The sequence below is a fragment of the Helianthus annuus genome, chromosome 16 (genome assembly GCF_002127325.2).
Source record: "Helianthus annuus cultivar XRQ/B chromosome 16, HanXRQr2.0-SUNRISE, whole genome shotgun sequence".
NCBI classification, from domain to species: domain Eukaryota; kingdom Viridiplantae; phylum Streptophyta; class Magnoliopsida; order Asterales; family Asteraceae; genus Helianthus; species Helianthus annuus.
This window is the reverse complement of record NC_035448.2, coordinates 116,765,494-116,786,049: the sequence shown is the minus strand read 5'-3', so window position 1 is coordinate 116,786,049 and position 20,556 is coordinate 116,765,494.

The window sequence follows — 20,556 nt, the reverse complement described above, 5'->3', positions numbered from 1 at the left end:
CCTGTCTTTCATTGTTATTCCTTGAATGAGGTAAGCAAGACCCCATACTACACACTGCATACACATACATAAAAATTGGGTTCAATATATTTGTATAAACACCGATTGGAAACCCTCACATTGCATTTGATGAAACCCTAATCAATATAAACACACACACTAACACTCACGAATCGAATTTATAAAAGGAAAAATTCGGGCTGTTTTTACCTCTTGCTGCTCCAAATCTTCATTACCATACATTATCTTCATCTTAGAAATATATATATATATATATATATATATATATATATATATATATATATATATTGCACTTAAAGGTTGCTGGAGAGTCGGCATATACTATCAGTTATGGTAACTGACACGAGTCAAACATTATCTTTCATTGAAATTGTTTCATAAATCTATTGATTTGTATCACATAAATTTTATTTACTGAATAATGATAAGTAAATCTATAATTGGTAAATAAACTTACACTTGATAAGTTTTTTTGATTAAAGTTAATTTAGGCATGATCAAAATTTTCGTATGACTAAGATTTTGGTTGCCGAATAAAAATTTAGTAACGCGTAAAGTAGACAAATGAATTGGCGTAAAACTAATGTGGAAAATACGGGGTTTAGGTTTGCATCAATTTTTTGGACGACTCGATTTGTGGATCTTTACTTTGCTTGCTATCTAAGGTACGGATTCTGTTTCTTTTCATCATAGTATAAATTTGTTTCTGTTACTTTGTAGCACGGATTTTGTCGTCATCGGTCAATCTTCGTTTTGTTATTGTGATATCTTTTAGTCGTTTGAAAATTGTCCGTTAGCTCTCTTTATGCTGGTATTGTCTGTGTTGATTATTAGTATGTTATAGCATGCTATACCTCAGACTTGTACTCATGGTCGCATGCTTCTGTTGGTAATAAATTTTAGTTGTCTGTAAATTATTTACATGACCTAAGCTTTTGTACTCTGTCACCCGAGCGTTTCTGACTTGTCGTTTCGGCGTCAACGGCATGAACACTTTCCGTGACAGTGCGTAATCAAAATCACGGCGTCTCTGACTTGTGCTTATGTAGCACCTTGGCCCCTTAGAGGCGTATGGATCAATCCTAGTTCTGTTTTTGACTTCTGACTTCTGACTTCTGGGGGATGGAATAATGAGTGCACGCCACACTCACCATCTCATTGGTGCATAGAGTAGCTACCTGTGTACCCCTCTGTTTCTGGCTCTGGGTGCTTCTGTGTTACACGACTTATTTTGTTGATATATCTGTCGTGTAAGTTAGTATATGTTTCAGTATTTGAATATGTTCTATTTCTGATTATGTTATGATAAGTTATGTGTGCATCTGATTATGGTTCCGATTGTGTACCGGATTATGTTTCTGATATGTTCAGTATTTGATTCTGTTATGTATTAGTTATATGTGTTTTGACTCAGTATCTGTATTGGTTTGTGTCACTTCCGTCTCAGTATCAGTTCGATTTGGATTCAGATTCAGATTTCGTGTTACACGTTTAGTTTGTATCCGTCGGAATCTTTGTTTAGTATTTGATCCAAGGTCTGTTCTATATTTGTCATCGAATCATGTCTTTGTTTCATGTCGATTGTCCAGATCATTTCAAGAAACTTTATAAGTATTAAATTTTTACACTTTTAAACTTAGGTTCTCTAATTTAATTTGTTTATTAAATATAATCTACAAAGCTATGAAAACAAGTATCTTGATTAAATAGTAAGTTTTGAAATACGACAAACTAACAGATAGTAATTTTAATCCAAACATTTATTTAAAAATAATATTTTTGAATGTTCATTTCTTTTAAACGTTATAGGATTTTTAAACCGTATTTAAAATATTTCGGTCAATGTATTTGTTTTTGTTTTTGTTTCTGTGTCGGTTTTCGAAATTTATAATAAATATTTTGTTTTGAAATCTTGGTTATTCAACTTACTCTACTTTTTATATATAAGGTTTTCAAAGTTAGAAAATTTGTTATCTTTGTGTAATAACGATTTGCTATTAAATATGATAAAATATTATATCTTGATAAAATTCAAATGTTCAAATAAGAAAATAGTTTTGCCAAGTACAGCATATTTAAAATTAGCATTATTAAATGATTAAATGAATACCTTTATACAAGAAAAATGGTTTTAGTCATCATGGTCAACAATGTATAAGTCTCTACATCGGTTTTTGTATCAGTTCGTGTATTAGTTTTTGTATCTAAATTAAATCTGTCTATGTGACTAGGCTTTTGTGCCATTATTATTAAATTATAATAAGGGATTGTAATAAAGGTCCTGAATATATAAATGATTAACAAATTAACCAAAATGGCTCTTAAAACCATGGTTAATAAACCATAAAATATTGTAAAAGCTTCTAAACAAACCTTGTCCATTATTTTCTTATATGTAGCAATTAAAGCTACATGGCTATGTCTGATGAGGTAAACAGTCATCTGGTGGAAAACCATGAAAACACTAAGATACATGTGACTGGAGCAGAACTGCAAGCATTAGTAGATAATGCTGTTGCAAAAGCTATGGAACGGCAGTATAGTGAATCTAGTGGGACTCGAAGTAGGACCCTATCTACTCCGCATTCCAAGCCTAAGACTAATTCAGAGGCTCACAGCAAGCCACCCTCTAGGAAAGATGAGCCAAAGAAAGATGATGATCGACATTCCTCAAACCAAAACAGTGTTCCATCTAAGAGGATAGTATTTGATGATAAACCACGTGCTAAGTCCTGTACATATAAATATTTTGTTTCTTGCAAACCCCGGGATTTCACTGGGGAGAAAGGGGCAGTGGACTGCATGACTTGGTTGGATGAGATGGACACTGTGGTAGATATTAGTGGATGTGCTGAAAGGGATATTGTAAAGTTTGTATCTCAGTCTTTCAAGGGTGAGGCCCTAGCCTGGTGGAGGTTGTTGATTCAAACTACCGGGAAGATTCCACTCTACAATATGACATGGGATCAATTTGTTGCCCTCATCAAGGAGAACTACTGCCCTCGGCATGAGGTTGAAAAGATTGAGTCCGATTTCCTATCGTTGGTTATGAAGAACCTAGACTGCCAAGCTTACCTTATGAGCTTCAACACAATGTCAAGATTGGTTCCTTATCTGGTGACCCCGGAACCCAAAAGAATAACTCGTTTCATTGGGGGATTAGCCCCAGAAATTAAGGCAAGTGTAAAGGCCTCTCGGCCAGCTACATTCAGGTCTGCAGCTGATATATCTCTGTCCCTCACACTGGACGCGGTCAGGCAGAGATCGCTGAGGAACACTGATGCTGAGAAAAGGAAGTGTGAGGATGACAACTCACGGCGGTTAGATAAGAAGCGTAAAGGAAACAATGACCACAAAAAGGGTTCTGGAAATAAGAAGGATGGTCAACAGTCGGGTGAGAAACCCAAGTGCAAGGTTTGTAAGAAGCACCATTTTGGGAGGTGCAGGCATGAGTCGAAGTCCCAGTCATAGCCGAAAGCATGTGGGATTTGCAAATCCTCGGAGCATAAGACCTTGGACTGTAAGAAGATTAAGGATGCTACGTGCTATAACTGCAATGAAAAGGGGCACATTAAGTCAAATTGCCTGAAACTTGCGAAGAAGGCTGAAGAAGGGAAAAAGACCAATGCCAGGGTCTTTCAGATGAACGCACAGGAGGCTATCCAGAACGACAATGTGATAACAGGTACCTTCCTAATTAATGACGTTTATGCAAGAGTGTTATTTGATTCTGGAGCAGATAAGTCGTTTGTAGATAATAAGTTTTGTGAGTTATTGAAATTGCCTGTTAGAGCCTTAAGTGTGAAGTATGAGGTTGAATTAGCCGATGGAACCATAGAAACAGCCTCAACTGTGTTAGATGGATGTGTTATATCCATTAGGAACCACTCTTTTCCTTTGTCCTTACTTCCCTTTAAGTTAGCCGGTTTTGATATAGTCAGAGGCATGGATTGGTTATCACATAACCAAGCTTAGATCGTCTGCAACAAGAAGCAAGTGGTGATCAAGACTCCGTCTGGTGAGCCACTTACCATTCAGGGAGATACCCAGTATGGATTGCCTGAGCAGGTGGCTATGCTCAAGGCATCTAGATGTCTGAAGAAGGGTTGTGTCATTTATATGGCACAGGTAACCATCGATGAGCAGAAGCCCAAGATTGAAGATATCCCAGTCATTTCTGAATACCCTGAAGTATTCCCTGAGGAACTACCTGGTTTGCCACCAGATAGACAAGTAGAATTCAGAATTGACATCATTCCCAGAGTAGCACCTGTTGCGAGAGCACCTTATAGGTTGGCACCAACAGAGATGAAGGAATTAAGGACGCAGCTAGATGATTTGCTAGCCAAAGGTTTCATAAGACCTAGTTCGTCCCCATGGGGAGCGCCAATCTTGTCTGTCAAGAAGAAGGATGGATCAATGCGTTTATGCATTGATTACCATGAGCTTAATAAGGTTACTATCAAGAATAGGTATCCTTTGCCCAGGATCAACGATCAGTTCGATCACTTGCAAGGGGCAAGCTACTTTTCTAAGATTGATTTGAGGTCAGGATATCATCAATTAAAGGTTAAAGAGAGGATGTGCACAAAACTGCGTTTAGGACTCGCTATGGTCATTACGAGTTCCTAGTGATGCCTTTTGGGCTCACTAATGCACCTACCGCATTCACGGATCTCATGAACCGCGTCTGCAAGCCTTATCTGGATAAATTTGTCATCGTCTTCATCGATGACATCCTCATTTACTCGAAGAGTCAAGATGACCACGAGAAGCATCGCCGTTGCATTCTGAAACTGCTTTATCAAGAAAAGCTCTATGCCAAATTTTCAAAGTGTGAAATCTGGCTTCATGAAGTACAATTCCTTGGACACGTGGTTAGTGAGCGTGGTATCTAAGTAGACCCAGCTAAGGTTGAAGCTGTTATGAACTGGCAAGAGCCGAAGACGCCTACGGAGATTCGCAGCTTTCTAGGACTGGCAGGATACTACAGACGATTTATTGAAAACTTCTCAAGAATTGCAGCACCCCTGACTCTTCTCACCCGCAAGAATAGTAAGTTTGATTGGGGGCCTAAGCAGCAAGAATCCTTCGATATTGTAGGATCGTTTGTTGACCCGAACGAGTCGTTCAGAGGTTGTCTCTTGCGTTTCAGATGCGGAATAATAAGAAATGCAAGTAGATATAGCTTGTTCTTCCTCCTAACTTCTTGTTTTATTGATTTGAAACGTTTTACAGCTCAATCGTCACACCGGCAGAGCTTCGGCGTGGAATCCGACAATCACTACTGAGGACCGCTCAAACTACCCTATATATAGGCAGTTGGGTCCGCTTATGTGTCACATGACCATAAGAGCGGACCAGCTTAGTCCACATAAGCGGACCATCATGCCAAATAAGCGAACCTAGTACTTTATGATCCTATGAGCGAACCTAGCATATAAAACCTATACAGACTCCTGTTTTCTCGTAAAACGTGCCCTATGCTATACAATACGATGTAAGACCTGATCCTAGACACCTAGACGCAATCAACAGATGTAGTGCACTAACAGACTCCCCCTCAGATGTTGATGGAGTCGCCAATACACCTTGACTGCAAAACTGTGTCTTCATATCTTCAATCTAGATCAGTCTCTGGGCTTTCTCTTCTTTCAATCTTCAGACTCCCCCTCTCGATTTACTGGCATTCTTTTGTTCTTCAGTAACATCTTCAGGATCGTTGTCTGGCTTTAAAACACTCTAATTCTCTTGATCAGATCTCTTGATTCCTTAAGTTCATCAGCATCAACGATAGACGTGATCTTTAGGATCAGAATCTGACTCTACTCATTCTTTCAGTATTGATTTTCAGGATCGAAACTTGGCTCTCTTCCATCAGAGATCTTCAGGAATCGAAACCTGGCTACCTGCACAATCTTAACCCCAAAATAAATTTCTTTCACATATATATCAAATAACTCTGTACCAACATTTGACTCCTCTCATATGCACTAAACAAACATATAATTTCATCAACTCAGATTCTCTCAAAACTCTATGATGAACCACTTGAAGAAGGTTAGATTTAGCGAAAACAGTTAGATTTACACAAACACTCCCCTTCAAATGCTGCTCATCATGTTTAGCACTCGGAATTTTGAAAATCAGTTCTCCAACATCAGTTGTCGAAAATCTTTTTGACTTTTTCAAAATTTAGCTAAAACACACTAAAATCTTTTTGAATTTTCTGAGATATATTACCTGACACTACTAGTAAACAAAAACATACAAAAAAAATGTAATATTTACAAACAATATTTTTGTGAGTTCGTGCAAGAGGATCATATCAGTTTATGAGACAAATCACCAACACCGTTAAGCTTGATTTCATTTTAAGCTTTAAACAATTTACCTAGATTGTCAGTATGTTTGTCCTCTTAAATTCTCAACACAAATTTCAATTGATTCGAGATATGATATTAATGTTTTAGAGACTTAAACTTAATTGTGTATCACTCCACTTGAATATACTCCCCTATCCAGATCCCAAATATTCAGTCTTACAGGTGAGTATACCACAGATGATATCTGTAAAGGGGTAGATGCGAAACCGTGAGAGCTCAGGTCAGAACTTCTGTTCAGCAGAGAGATGACGGCTCGACTTTTGGTGGGTCCCCTTTAGAGGATCTTTTGATTACAACAGCAGCGACTATCAATTTTATTGTTTCATCAGCATGCTGAGGGTTGCGCTTTTTCAAGCATATGCAGAAAGTATTATCCGGGGACTAGGTCAGAACTTCCATTCAGCAGAAGTCCCGGGATAATACCCCAGATATCACTGAGTATAAAGACCTAGTATCTCAGAATATGGGACCTTTCAAACAAGATTTCGGGGGTTACCCATATATCCAAGAATAGTTACCCATGAATCAAGCAAGTTTGAATTAGGTTTATATCTCGTTTCAACTTACTACATGTGCGAAAATCTACTGACACATCCACAGTAAGATTGTTTATCACATTTTAACTTTACAATTCTTTAGCGTGCCGTGATAGTCCACTGATGTACTATCATTTCCTCTGTTTCGCAACAAAACTCATTTTTGGATTTTATCATGTTTTTGTCTTTTTCAAATTTTCAAATGTTTTTGGATTTTCTGAAATTTCCCTACTCCCCCTAAAATGCAAACACATTTTAAAGGAAATTTGAAAACTAAGACTCTTGACCCACTTGAAAAAAACATAGAAAACAATACAAACTAAACAGAAACTTGACAACTGACACTGAATCACATCAAATCGCCATTCACTTGGCATAAACAATCAGAACTCCCCCTATCACAAACCATTTTCTCATTTAGATTTCAAAACACTTAAGTTTGTATTAATCGAAATGACTTTTCCGGAAAATGAGTTTGTGTTGATAAAAACCACTTGTAGATTTATCAATTTTAAGAACGGGGATGTGGTTCATCATCTTGTCTATCTTTTGCCATGAATAGTAAATCAAGTACAATTTAATGTCCCTGATTTACCATATGCATTTTAGAACCTACTTGTAAAAATACAAACATCTCAAAATATAACCACAAATACCACTTGTAAGATCAAGGTTACCACTTGTAGGAATGTTACGTCTACATCACCATTTTACTAATCAGGATGCCGATTCTTGCTTCGCAATTACCAACCTGGAAGCTCCGGCGTAGTCCTTCAACCTGCAAACATTAAACACATTTCAAAATCTTACAAACAAACTTTTCAAACACTAGAAAGATGCCGATTCCTGATCCACGATATAAACTTGGGATCTCCGGCATAGTCCTTCGACTATCATGGGAAGCAGACTTCCATCCAAGTCTTTTCAGACTTGATGGCTTTCAACTCTTGAGCAGTAGGGTTGTATGTTGCCTTTTTAGTCGCATAAAAATCTTTTACCCCTTTAGCTCTCCCACTCAACATTTTCCCAAATATCTTTTTAACATTTCCGTTGAATGTTTTCTCGACATCAAATTCATTTTTTTTCTTTATAAAACTGATTAGAAATCTCAGTTTTTCCCACTTTCTTCTTCACTTCCTCAAACTTCAATGATGGAAACTCCTCATCATTTACTGAAATCTTCTTCTCAACCCGTGGCTCTTCTGGCTTTATGGAACCAGATTCATCGCCGACATTCACTTCACCTTTCTTCGCAACCCACACCTGGTTGTCTTTTCCTTTCTTTTTGTAAAAATTCTTTTCCGAACACTCGCCAACCCAAATTTTGAATTTTCAAAAATTTTAGATCTATTGGTTGGTGTGTCAATATCAACAACTTTCTCTTTCAACTTCTGAGAAACTCCCTGTTTTGATTTGTCACTATTCGAACAATTCCATGCAATATGACCAGCTTCATTGCATCTATAACAAGTTCTAGTCTCTCTTTGATAACATATATCAGCTCCATTCATCTTTCTCTCAGCAAGAAACTCTTTATTAGACTGTCTCCAGAACGGTTACTGCTGTTCCTCCTCAGCACTTCCACCTGACACAAATTCAAATTTTGTTTTAGAATTTTTCATATTTTTATCATTTTCTGGTGGAACAAAACCAAGGCCTTTCTTTTTGTAGCTACGATTCTGGTTAGATTTCTTTTGAAAACCAGACCCAGAATTGTTGCCCTTTTTCTTATTTAAACGTTGCTGAACTCTAGAAGTATATTTTTTAGATTTTTCAAAACTTTTCAAAACTTTTAATTCTGGAATATTAACTTCTATAAGTTTGAAAGTTTTGTTTATTAGTTCCGTTTTAATACTCATTATTGGGAACTCTTTATTGTAATATAATTTGTCCGAACCATTCAAAGTATACACAACTTCGAATGTTTCATCATTCAAATCTGCCTTTGACAATAAAAATTCTTTACTATAAGACCGTTTATCCGATGAATTTTGACTGTTGACTGACGACTTTGACTTTCCAGACCCAGATTTCGACTCAGACTCCTCATCAGTATCCAACACCTGATCGACCACCTTTTTGATTAATTCAGACTCATGATCAGTATCGGACGAGGTATACGTGACATCAATGTTATCTGGTAAAACGTCAGTTGTGTCGGTTTTAAGCTTTATATTGACTGCTTTTTCCAATTGCTCCTCATTTGGTCTCCTAGGTGAATAACCATCCCATATCGTCTTAGCAGTCTTGTCGTGCTGTAACAAGATGAATATATCTTCCTTAATCGCCTGCTGCAACAAACTGATCATCATTTTCTCGGCTCTATACATTGCTCGTTCTTGATCAGTAAACTCGGATATCTCTTTAACAACTTGTAAATCTGTTCGAGGCAAAGTGTACCTCTTCAATATGCATTCCCATGATCTGAGATGGTTTGGCTGAACCCAGTTTTCAAACTGATCCTTCCACCCATAATACTCCTCAATGCTCATCAATCTAGGGGGCTTTTGAGTCGTCCCCGTCTCGTTTTCTAAATTCATTGCTTGAGCAATTGCAGCTGGAGTAGTCGATGTAGCAAAAGCATTGTAGAACTCGGAATCCATACTGACTTATAAGCGAACTAAACAGATGACAGAAAAACGATCCAACACTGAACAAATAAGCGAACCAGATGTTCACAAAAACGAACCGTACTTTGGAGCGAACCTAATTTGGTTTACAAAAGCGAACCGACCATGTACTTTGGAGCGAACCAAAAGACTTCCTTTGAGCGAACCAATGTTGACAAACAAGCGGACCTGAAGTGTACTCTTGAGCGAACCAGAAGCAAAAATGTACACTCGAGCGATCCAAACCACTAATTTTGAGCGAACCAGACTTAAACATGTACAAATGAGCGAACCAGACAGTGATCTATGAGCGAATCTAGATGACGTCAGTACGAGCGAACCATAAAACGAACATGATTTGACCTGTTTTTAAGCTGTATTTTGACCTGAAACTTCCAAGGGTTTGTCTAAGTATGATTATACACAATCTGTGAGCTTTTGAACAAAATTCAACCATGAAATCTCCCGAAAATGAGAAAAGAAGGTGTAGAAGTAAGAAGAAACGATGAGAAACAGCTACAATCTGCAGAAAACCTCCTCCCAAGCTCTGATACCACTTGTAGGATCGTTTGTTGACCCGAACGAGTCGTTCAGAGGTTGTCTCTTGCGTTTCAGATGCGGAATAATAAGAAATGCAAGTAGATATAGCTTGTTCTTCCTCCTAACTGCTTGTTTTATTGATTTGAAACGTTTTACAGCTCAATCGTCACACCGACAGAGCTTCGGCGTGGAATCCGACAATCACTACTGAGGACCGCTCAAACTACCCTATATATAGGCAGTTGGGTCCGCTTATGTGTCACATGACCATAAGAGCGACCAGCTTAGTCCACATAAGCGGAAATGAGAAATGGTGACAATGGATTTCATCGCTAAGTTTCCAAAGACAAAGAAAGGAAATGATACTATTTGGGTGCTAGTAGATAGACTGACTAAGTCAGCACATTTCCTACCCATTAAGGAGACTTATAGCTCCGACATGTTAGCCCAATTGTACGTAGACAAGATTGTATCTTTGCATGGTGTATCGGTGTCTATTATCTTTGACCGGGATACTAGATACACATCACATTTTTGGAAAAGTTTCCAACAGTCTTTGGGCACGCACTTAAATTTTAGTACGGCTTAGCATCCTCAGACAGATGGGCAGAGTGAACGAACCATCCAAACTCTGGAGGACATGCTACGTGCATGTGTAATTGATTTAGGTGGCAGTTGGGATAACCACCTGCCGTTGGTCGAGTTCTCCTATAACAATAGCTACCATACAAGTATTCAGGCTGCACCTTTTGAGGCACTATATGGTAGAAAATGCAGAACGCCTATTTGTTGGGCAGAAGTAGGGGAAGCTCAGTTATAGGACCTGACCTAGTCTTTGAAACGACGGACAAGATTGTCCAGATTCGTGACCGCCTGAAAGCTGCCAGAGATAGGCAGAAAAGTTATGCTAATAAAAGGCGAAAACCTCTAAAGTTTGAGGTTGGTGATAAAGTCTTGCTTAAAGTATCACCCTGGAAGGGGGTAATGCGATTTGCTAAGAAAGGTAATTTAAGCCCAAGGTATATAGGACCATTCGAGATCATCGAATGTGTAGGCTCAGTGGCTTATAAGTTGAACTTACCTGAAGAGCTCAGTGGTATTCACAATGTATTCCACATCTGCAATCTGAAGAAATGTCTAGCAGATGAATCGCTAGTCATACCGCATACAGACGTGCACATAGATGAGAGCTTGAAATTTGTGGAGAAACCTTTGTCGATTGAGGATCGACAGGTAAAGAAGCTTTGAAGGAAGCATGTGCCTATTGTAAAGGTTAAATGGGATACCCGCAGAGGTCCCGAGTACACGTGGGAGGTAGAATCCACAATGAAGGAAAAATACCCTTATTTATTTCAGTAAATCTTGAGGTCGAGATTTCTTTTAAGGGGGTGAGGATGTAACATCTCGAAAATTCATGTCCAATAATATATTAACACGTGTCATAAGCTTTGAACGTGTGAAAGAATACTTTAGAGGGACTAAAGTTGATAAACAGAGAAAGTATGTGAATAAAAGGATTCAAAGTGTCAACTATGGATAAGTGCACCTTTAAATAGTCCTACACGATGTTTATACCCTTAAACGAATAAATCATAGATCATACGAAGCTAAATATGAAAAAAGTGAGAGATTACAAACTACAGGGGTTAAATGTGTCAACATGTTTAAAGTATACCTCTGAGTGACCTTTTAGCAAACCCGAAGCTTTGTAACAGTAAATTATGCTCACTAGAATATGTGATGAAAATTTCATAAAGTTTCGTTATCGTATGAGAAAGTTATGATGAAATTCGTATGCGAGGGGTTAAAAGCGTCAACGTTAAAATTTATGACTTTTCGGGTGATCACAAGGTTAGCCAAGGACTTACCAATACTTAAATATGTTATGGAGCCCTTAAAAGTAAGGTAGTGGATCTAGCACCTGATGCTCCTCCATGTTGACGTCTTCGTCCTGTGGTGGAAGTGGTAGTGGATCCCATATTTCCCCATTTAGACCCCTCAGTCGTGGGCCATTATCTGTATCTACTACCAAACCCATCGCTCTCAAATACCTCATATCCACATCTCCTCCTGCGTGAACCATCGTGAGACCGTTGACTACCTCATCTGTCATAATACCCAAATTATATGCTAATTGAGTCACATATTCACCACCATGGATTTCACTGCTTGTAGTTCTCCCAGCGCTGTTTACAAAGAATTCAGCCATTCTAGCTGCGAGGTTGACATGCACTCCAGTCACTAAGGAATATAAGAAAAGAAGATCCAGAGTGGGACAGTTTCCTGCACTGTCCATTCGCCCACAGATGGTGTGACTCATGACCTGATGAATAACCCTCAAAAGCGGGTCTCGTAGTCGTGAAGCTTTAGCTTTTCTAGCTTCATAAGGTTGTTCAACTGCCACTTGTGCCCAGATGTTTGCTCGTTGCTGATCATTATCAAACTTGTAGATATAGGTAAAAAGTTCTGAATTTATGTCTTCAGCTGAGTATATGCCCAATCTTCTTCCAAGTCTAGCAACTGTCCACTTATGCCACTTTCTTCCCAACCTGAACTACATTGTCTCCCTATTTTTAAAGTCTGGATTTTCGCTTCTTGGTTTTTCATAAGTGTATGAAGCGAAGAACTCCAATGTTAGTTCAAGATAAACGGGTCGTGCAATGTTGAACTGTAACACCTCGAAAATTCATGTCTAATAATATATTAACACGTGTCATAAGCTTTGAACGTGTGAAAGAATAGAGGGACTAATGTTGATAAACAGAGAAAGTATGTCAATAAAAGGATTCAAAGTGTCAACTATGGATAAATGCACCTTTAAATAGTCCTGCATGATGTTTATACCCTTAAACGAATAAATCATGGATCATACGAAGCTAAATATGAAAGAAAGTGAGAGATTACAAACTACAGGGGTTAAATGTGTCAACGTGTTTAAAGTATACCTCTGAGTGACCTTTTAGCAAACCCGAAGCTTTGTAACGGTAAATTATGCTCACTAGAATATGTGATGAAAATTTCATAAAGTTTCGTTATCGTATGAGAAAGTTATGATGAAATTCGTATGCGAGGGGTTAAAAGCGTCAACGTTAAAATTTATGACTTTTCGGGTGATCACAAGGTTAGCCAAGGACTTACCAATACTTAAATATGTTATGGAGCCCTTAAAAGTAAGGTAGTGGATCTAGCACCTGATGCTCCTCCATGTTGACGTCTTCGTCCTGTGGTGGAAGTGGTAGTGGATCCCATATTTCCCCATTTAGACCCCTCAGTCGTGGGCCATTATCTGTATCTACTACCAAACCCATCGCTCTCAAATACCTCATATCCACATCTCCTCCTGCGTGAACCATCGTGAGACCGTTGACTACCTCATCTGTCATAATACCCAAATTATATGCTAATTGAGTCACATATTCACCACCATGGATTTCACTGCTTGTAGTTCTCCCAGCGCTGTTTACAAAGAATTCAGCCATTCTAGCTGCGAGGTTGACATGCACTCCAGTCACTAAGGAATATAAGAAAAGAAGATCCAGAGTGGGACAGTTTCCTGCACTGTCCATTCGCCCACAGATGGTGTGACTCATGACCTGATGAATAACCCTCAAAAGCGGGTCTCGTAGTCGTGAAGCTTTAGCTTTTCTAGCTTCATAAGGTTGTTCAACTGCCACTTGTGCCCAGATGTTTGCTCGTTGCTGATCATTATCAAACTTGTAGATATAGGTAAAAAGTTCTGAATTTATGTCTTCAGCTGAGTATATGCCCAATCTTCTTCCAAGTCTAGCAACTGTCCACTTATGCCACTTTCTTCCCAACCTGAACTACATTGTCTCCCTATTTTTAAAGTCTGGATTTTCGCTTCTTGGTTTTTCATAAGTGTATGAAGCGAAGAACTCCAATGTTAGTTCAAGATAAACGGGTCGTGCAATGTTGAACTGTAACACCTCGAAAATTCATGTCTAATAATATATTAACACGTGTCATAAGCTTTGAACGTGTGAAAGAATAGAGGGACTAATGTTGATAAACAGAGAAAGTATGTCAATAAAAGGATTCAAAGTGTCAACTATGGATAAATGCACTTTTAAATAGTCCTACATGATGTTTATACCCTTAAACGAATAAATCATGGATCATACGAAGCTAAATATGAAAGAAAGTGAGAGATTACAAACTACAGGGGTTAAATGTGTCAACGTGTTTAAAGTATACCTCTGAGTGACCTTTTAGCAAACCCGAAGCTTTGTAACGGTAAATTATGCTCACTAGAATATGTGATGAAAATTTCATAAAGTTTCGTTATCGTATGAGAAAGTTATGATGAAATTCGTATGCGAGGGGTTAAAAGCGTCAACGTTAAAATTTATGACTTTTCGGGTGATTACAAGGTTAGCCAAGGACTTACCAATACTTAAATATGTTATGGAGCCCTTAAAAGTAAGGTTAAAGGGCCAAAAATGCAAGAACAAGAGTTAAAACCACGTTACAAAGGACAAGGGGCTGAAATGTAATTAAAGGAAACTTGTTTGGCTGGTTCTGGAGGGCCAGGCGGCTCGCGTAAGAATGCCCTATGGGCTTACGCGGCCCGCGTGAGCAGCACAGTGATAGAAACTTTGGACAGGTGCCTGTTAAGGCTGTTAACCGACTTCAAACGCTTGTTTTACATACAAGGGGCTGCCCCAATGGTATTTCATGCATAGGGGGCACTTGTAAGCATCTCATATCACCTGTAGACTTCCTTGGCATGATCCTAAATGATCAAAATGAGTATATAAGGAGCTTCAAGGTTGCAACACTTTGTTCATTCATTTTGCAAAGTTCACAAGTTTATTTCTGGAGCTCCTCTGATCAGCAACAAGATTCCTTAGGCTTCCTAATCGTGCATAGGACCCTTGTAAGTGTCCTTAACCCTTCCTAATTCAGTTTAGCTTAGTTAATTAGCTAAAAGTAAAACCGTCGTAATTAAGGTTTGACTTCGAGATTAATCAATAATTGTCCAGTCAAATCTCGAATTAAAAACACCTATGAGTTGGTAATTATGTGGGTAATAAACCCTTAAAAGGGTACCCTCTGATTCCCACTCTAACTAGGTCAATTGTCGGGTCAAAGTTAACTTTAAAAAGTCAACAGAAAGCTTATTTTCAAATTAAGGCATAATTAGCAATGTAGAAGCCATGCAACCTATTTTATCATTAATATAACTTGGTAATTAATGTAAGAACATGTCTAAACATGTTCACCCCGACAATTTTCAGTTTAGGCTCGGTTCGGAACCGAAAGTCGCATAGTTTGACTTCTGTTTTGACTTTCAGTTCTGACCCGTTTAATCATAGTTTAGAAGTGCCTTAGAGCTTATTTAGGACTAGGTTTCATGTTAGTATAACCCTTTGAGATTATACAACTTGATTCACTAGTTATCCGACACACATGCATGTTTCCGTTAAATGCTTATATGTTGACCATTATGCTCAAATGACCTTAAAATGTGATTTTTGAAAATGTAAAAAAGTAGACACCTTAGTTACTGAATTATAAACTTGTCCCTAAAATTTGACATCAGTTTGAGGTCTAGATTAGGAGTTATGCTCATTAGCGTAAATAGAAGCTTTTTAGTAATTAAATGACATAATTAGCGTATAGCCTATCTAAACCCAATTTTTGATACCAAAATTTTTACCCATTGATGTAATATAATATTTTGGGATTTTTGAAGATTTTTAATTATTTTTAGGCTGAGCATAACTTAGAGTTCTAAGCTTGATTCGGTTATTGTCGGTTTTGCCCCTTTGGGCTATAAAATGAGTTTTACAAATCCTTTTGATACCAAACCTTTTTCTACTGATCTAATATGATAAATAAAATGTTTTGAGCCTTTTGGAATAATAAAAATATCAGCTTTCCTTTAAAAACCCGGAAATGGCTCCAAATCGCCTTTTTAAGCGTTTTTAACGCATAGTATGTATTAAAACTATTTTAAACATATAAGGTTTGATGCCTACTAATATTTTCAATAAATTTTTATATTTTAACAGTAAGCAAAAGTTTTAAACTCAGATTTCTAGTTTTGACCTTTTAGGCTCATGTGAAATTACCAAAATGCCCCTACGGTGCATAGTATGGTTATAATTAATAAATTTCACATATATATGATACCCTGCTGTTATAACTTATTAAATTAAGTATAATTACTGATTAAATCAGACCTATAACTCAGATTACTATTTAAACTCTTTTATAACCTTTTAAATGACCAAAATGCCCTTACGGGGCATAGTTTGAGTTTAAAATCTTTGGGCATAATAGAAGATATCTTACTGATGTCACAACATATTTAAGTCATATTAACTTAGGGAACCTGTATATGACTCTTATGGTTACCCGTTACGCATTACTCGCGTTCGGTTCGGTTTATGTAACTAGTTTGCATAAATTAACCAAAACGGGTCAAACCTTATCATTTTTGTCTCAAAATCCAGAAGGTGTCTAGTTTACCCATATTATACAAGTCTCCAAACTTGTTGGGTCTAAATCACATTCTATTCCGGTCTTCGCTTAATCATGCGTTTGAACCGTATCTATCTTTAAAACTAACCGGTCTAAGCTTAGGCTAAATTAAAGACCCGTTAGGAATCTAATAGGTTATTATATACCTTCGTTCCAGAATAGGAGACCCGGTAAAAGCTACGTGCACTTGCTTATTGTGATTATTACTTGCAAAGGTAAATACTTTTAACTTATTTTCCCTTATACGGGCTTGGGGTACGGTATATAAAATACCGCTTGGTCGGGCATTTGACTTTAATCGTTTGGTGGTTAAATATTATCAAGATGACCCGTTTAAAAATTCGGTTTTGTTTGCTTAACGCCTTTGGGGGTTTAATGACCATGTCCCGGATATCCTTGGCATCATTCATAGAATGGCCACGACCTTAGCACACGGGTGTAGGTGTACACCCGTCAGTGCATTTATAATTAATAAGGTATAACCGCCGGTTACGAGAATAACTCGCCGCGGGACTATACTATGTGGTGTGTCTATTAATCTTTAACCCGGCATGAACCGGGCAACTGAACGCATAACAAACATGTAATTCTTTTACAAGATTATATACAAATAATTATCCCAAGTTATAAAAATCTTTTGTGTGTGCATTCAAATCAAATTTTAAACATTTTCAAAATGAGTCAGTTAAATTGTATTTACCAGTGCAAACTAACGTATTTTCCCAAAAAGGCTAAGTGCATGTACTACTCGTAATAGGTTGGCCTCTCCTTAGCATCAATAAGAGTCTCGCAAGCTTGGATGCATTAAGTCTGTTGAACAAAGTTTCCTCTTTATTTTGATCCGCCTGTGGTTCTGTTTCAACTACTTGTGATACTTAATATTACAATATATTCAGTTGAAATAAATCTGTCTTTTTGCTTCCGCTGTGCATTTATAATTTGTGTTGTTTGACTATGATGATATCAACTACGTCACGATACTCCCCACCGGGCCCACCGGCAATACGTGGAAATATCGGGGTGTGACAGGTTGAACAACCTTGATATCGGATGTGACATCATGTCGGATAGCCTCTCTTCTTGGTTTAGGGCTGTCAAAGTCTCCCAGTTGATCCTTCTCGGTTCACCGATTTGTCCCTGTGTATTCCATAACGCTTGTAATCTTGCAATACAGGGCTGTTCTTTCGCTTTGTTCTCGCTGAACTGGAGGAATCTGTGATTCATCTGCACACAGGAATATAATAAAATAAGAGCAGAATATAAAAATTTCATTGCTGCCATCGGAACTGGCTGTTTACAAGGTTCTGTTTCTGTTTCAGCAGTCGCACGGTCGTGCGGCTGGTGGCACTGCCGTGCCAATCCTACTCGGTTAACAGTTTGTTTTCGGAAACTCGTGTCACACTATCGTGCCAAATCGGCATTGCCATGCGACTCGGCGTCGCAGCTTTGATTCGATCATCTGTATTTGATTTTGTAGGATCGAAGATTCGACCTAATGAGTCGATCAGAAGAGTTCTAATCTAAACCAAAGGCGGAATTCAATGATTTGGACATGTTTGCAGCTTGTTTAACACTAAGGATCACTTTAACTGTCGTTTAGATTGATTTGAAATTGAATACAGATCGTTCGACACTTCGGCAGCACTTCGTCTCTGGAATCACAAAGTTAAAAAATGAAATCCAGGACTCAGCTATTTATAGGATATCCTGGTCGCACGAACCATCTCACACGACCTGGTCCAGGTCGCACGACCTTGCCAGGTTGCACCAAATTGTCACCTCGTGCGAGGTGGCTGGTTCAGACTTGTTTCCCAATTTTCTCGTACAACGAGTCCTGGTCTATCTATTCTATTACAAGACTCGATACAAGACGAAGTCAACAGACATATGCACTAACAAACTCCCCCTTGGATGTTGACGAGTCTTTAGTGTATTGAGTCTTCAGTCTTGATCGGTCTTCTCGTTCTTTCCAAAGTAATTGTCTCTGTAAGCATCCTTTCAATCTCTCTCTTACTCTCCCAGAATCTCAATCTGACTTTTCAAATTCTTTTGATCAGATCTCTTGATTCCTTAAGCTTCACAACTTCAGACTCCCCTTGAATGCAACTGGGATCGTAGTCTGGAATCTTCTATCTACATGCTTTCACATGTTCAGGAACATCTCCTGGCTCTCCGTAGCAACAAGATCAAGAACCTGGTAACCTGCACAATTCTCTACCCAAAAGTAAATTTCACAATTTAAAATGTAACAAATTTAGAAACCTCTTGTAGATATCATTCAACATCAACAATAGTTATATCAAGTTCAAATTAATGACCTTGATCAACTAACACTGATTTTACTGTTTGTTTCTCAAATTATCTCAAGCTTTAACTTCATTTTTCATTTCAAACAAACTCTCCCAATCCACTGTTGTTCATCATGTTTAGCACTCAGAATTTTGAAAATCAGCTTTTCAACATCAGTTGTCGAAAATAAGATGAAATAAAATCTTTTTGATTTTTCAAAATTTTATGCTAAAACACACTAATGAAAAGCAGTAAAGAAATATTTACAGACATATTTTTGTGAGTTTGTGTAAGAGGATCATATCAGTTTTTGACAAATCACTAGTACCGTTGACCTTTTTAGACATTAAGTTCTAAACGATTCACTTAGATTGTCAGTATACTGATCCATTTAAATTTTCACACAAAGTTCAATTGATTCGAGATACGAGATTAGTGTTTTAATGGACTTAACTTATTCGCGTGTCCCACCTCAAAATATACTCCCGTATCCAGACTCCTATATTCAGTCTTACAGGTGAATGTACACTAATAATATCTGTAAATGGGTAATGCGAGACCATGAGAGCTCAGGTTAGAACTTCCGTTCAGACAAAGAGATGATGGCTCGACTTTTAGGTGTGTCCCATTTGGGGATCTTTTCTTCAACAGCACATGATTAGCATTTTTCAATGTTTCATCATTTTTTATGTTGAGGGTGAGCTTTATGATTAAAGCAGTGCAGAGTATTATACGAGGACTAGGCTATAGCTTCCGCAAAATCAGAAGTCCCGGTATATTACCCCAGATATCATCAAGCACAAAGACCTAGTATGTCAGAAATAGAAAGCCCTTCAAACAAGATTTCGAGGGTTACCCATATATTCGAAAGATGTTCCCCACGAGATAAGAAAGCTATTAATATTTAGGTTTATATCTCGAAAACAATCTACTAAGCGTGTAAAAACCTACTGGCATATCATCAGTGAGACCGTTTATCACATATTTAACTTTCTAAATCTTTAGCATGCTGTGATTGTCTACTGATATACTATCATTTCCTCTTTTTCACAACAAAACTCATTTTTGATTTTTCGATGTTTTTGTATTTTAGATTTTATCATGTTTTTGGATTTTTCAAATTTTTTAAAAATTCCTAAATTTTTTTACTCCCCCTAAAATCAAAAATATGTTTCAATTTTTGATTTTCCGGGAAAATTTGAAAATGTTGCTATTACTTTCAATAAACTGTACAAATAAAATGATAACTGATGTGAATTGCTTCAGTTCTCCATTCACTTGGCTTAAACAATCAGAATTCCCCCTGACAACAAACTGTTTTCCCATTACGATTTCAAAACACTTAAGTTTGTTTTAATCAAAATGGTTTTTCCGGAAAATTAGTTTTGTTGATTTCACACATCACGGGGTTTAATTCATCATTTTGTTCTTTCAACAGCTTATGAATGAATCCCTTTTTTCTTTTAACCACTTGTACAAACTATCACTTGTAGATTTTTCACACAAAAGCATTTTTCAAGAATGATGCCGATTCATGCTCCACGATTACCAACTTGGGAGCTCCGGCAAGTCAGGATTTTACTTTTTAAAGAATCTCACCCATGCCTGATCAATCATGGGTGAACCATCCTCATTTGGTTTAACAATTTTCGATTCATAAAATTCTTT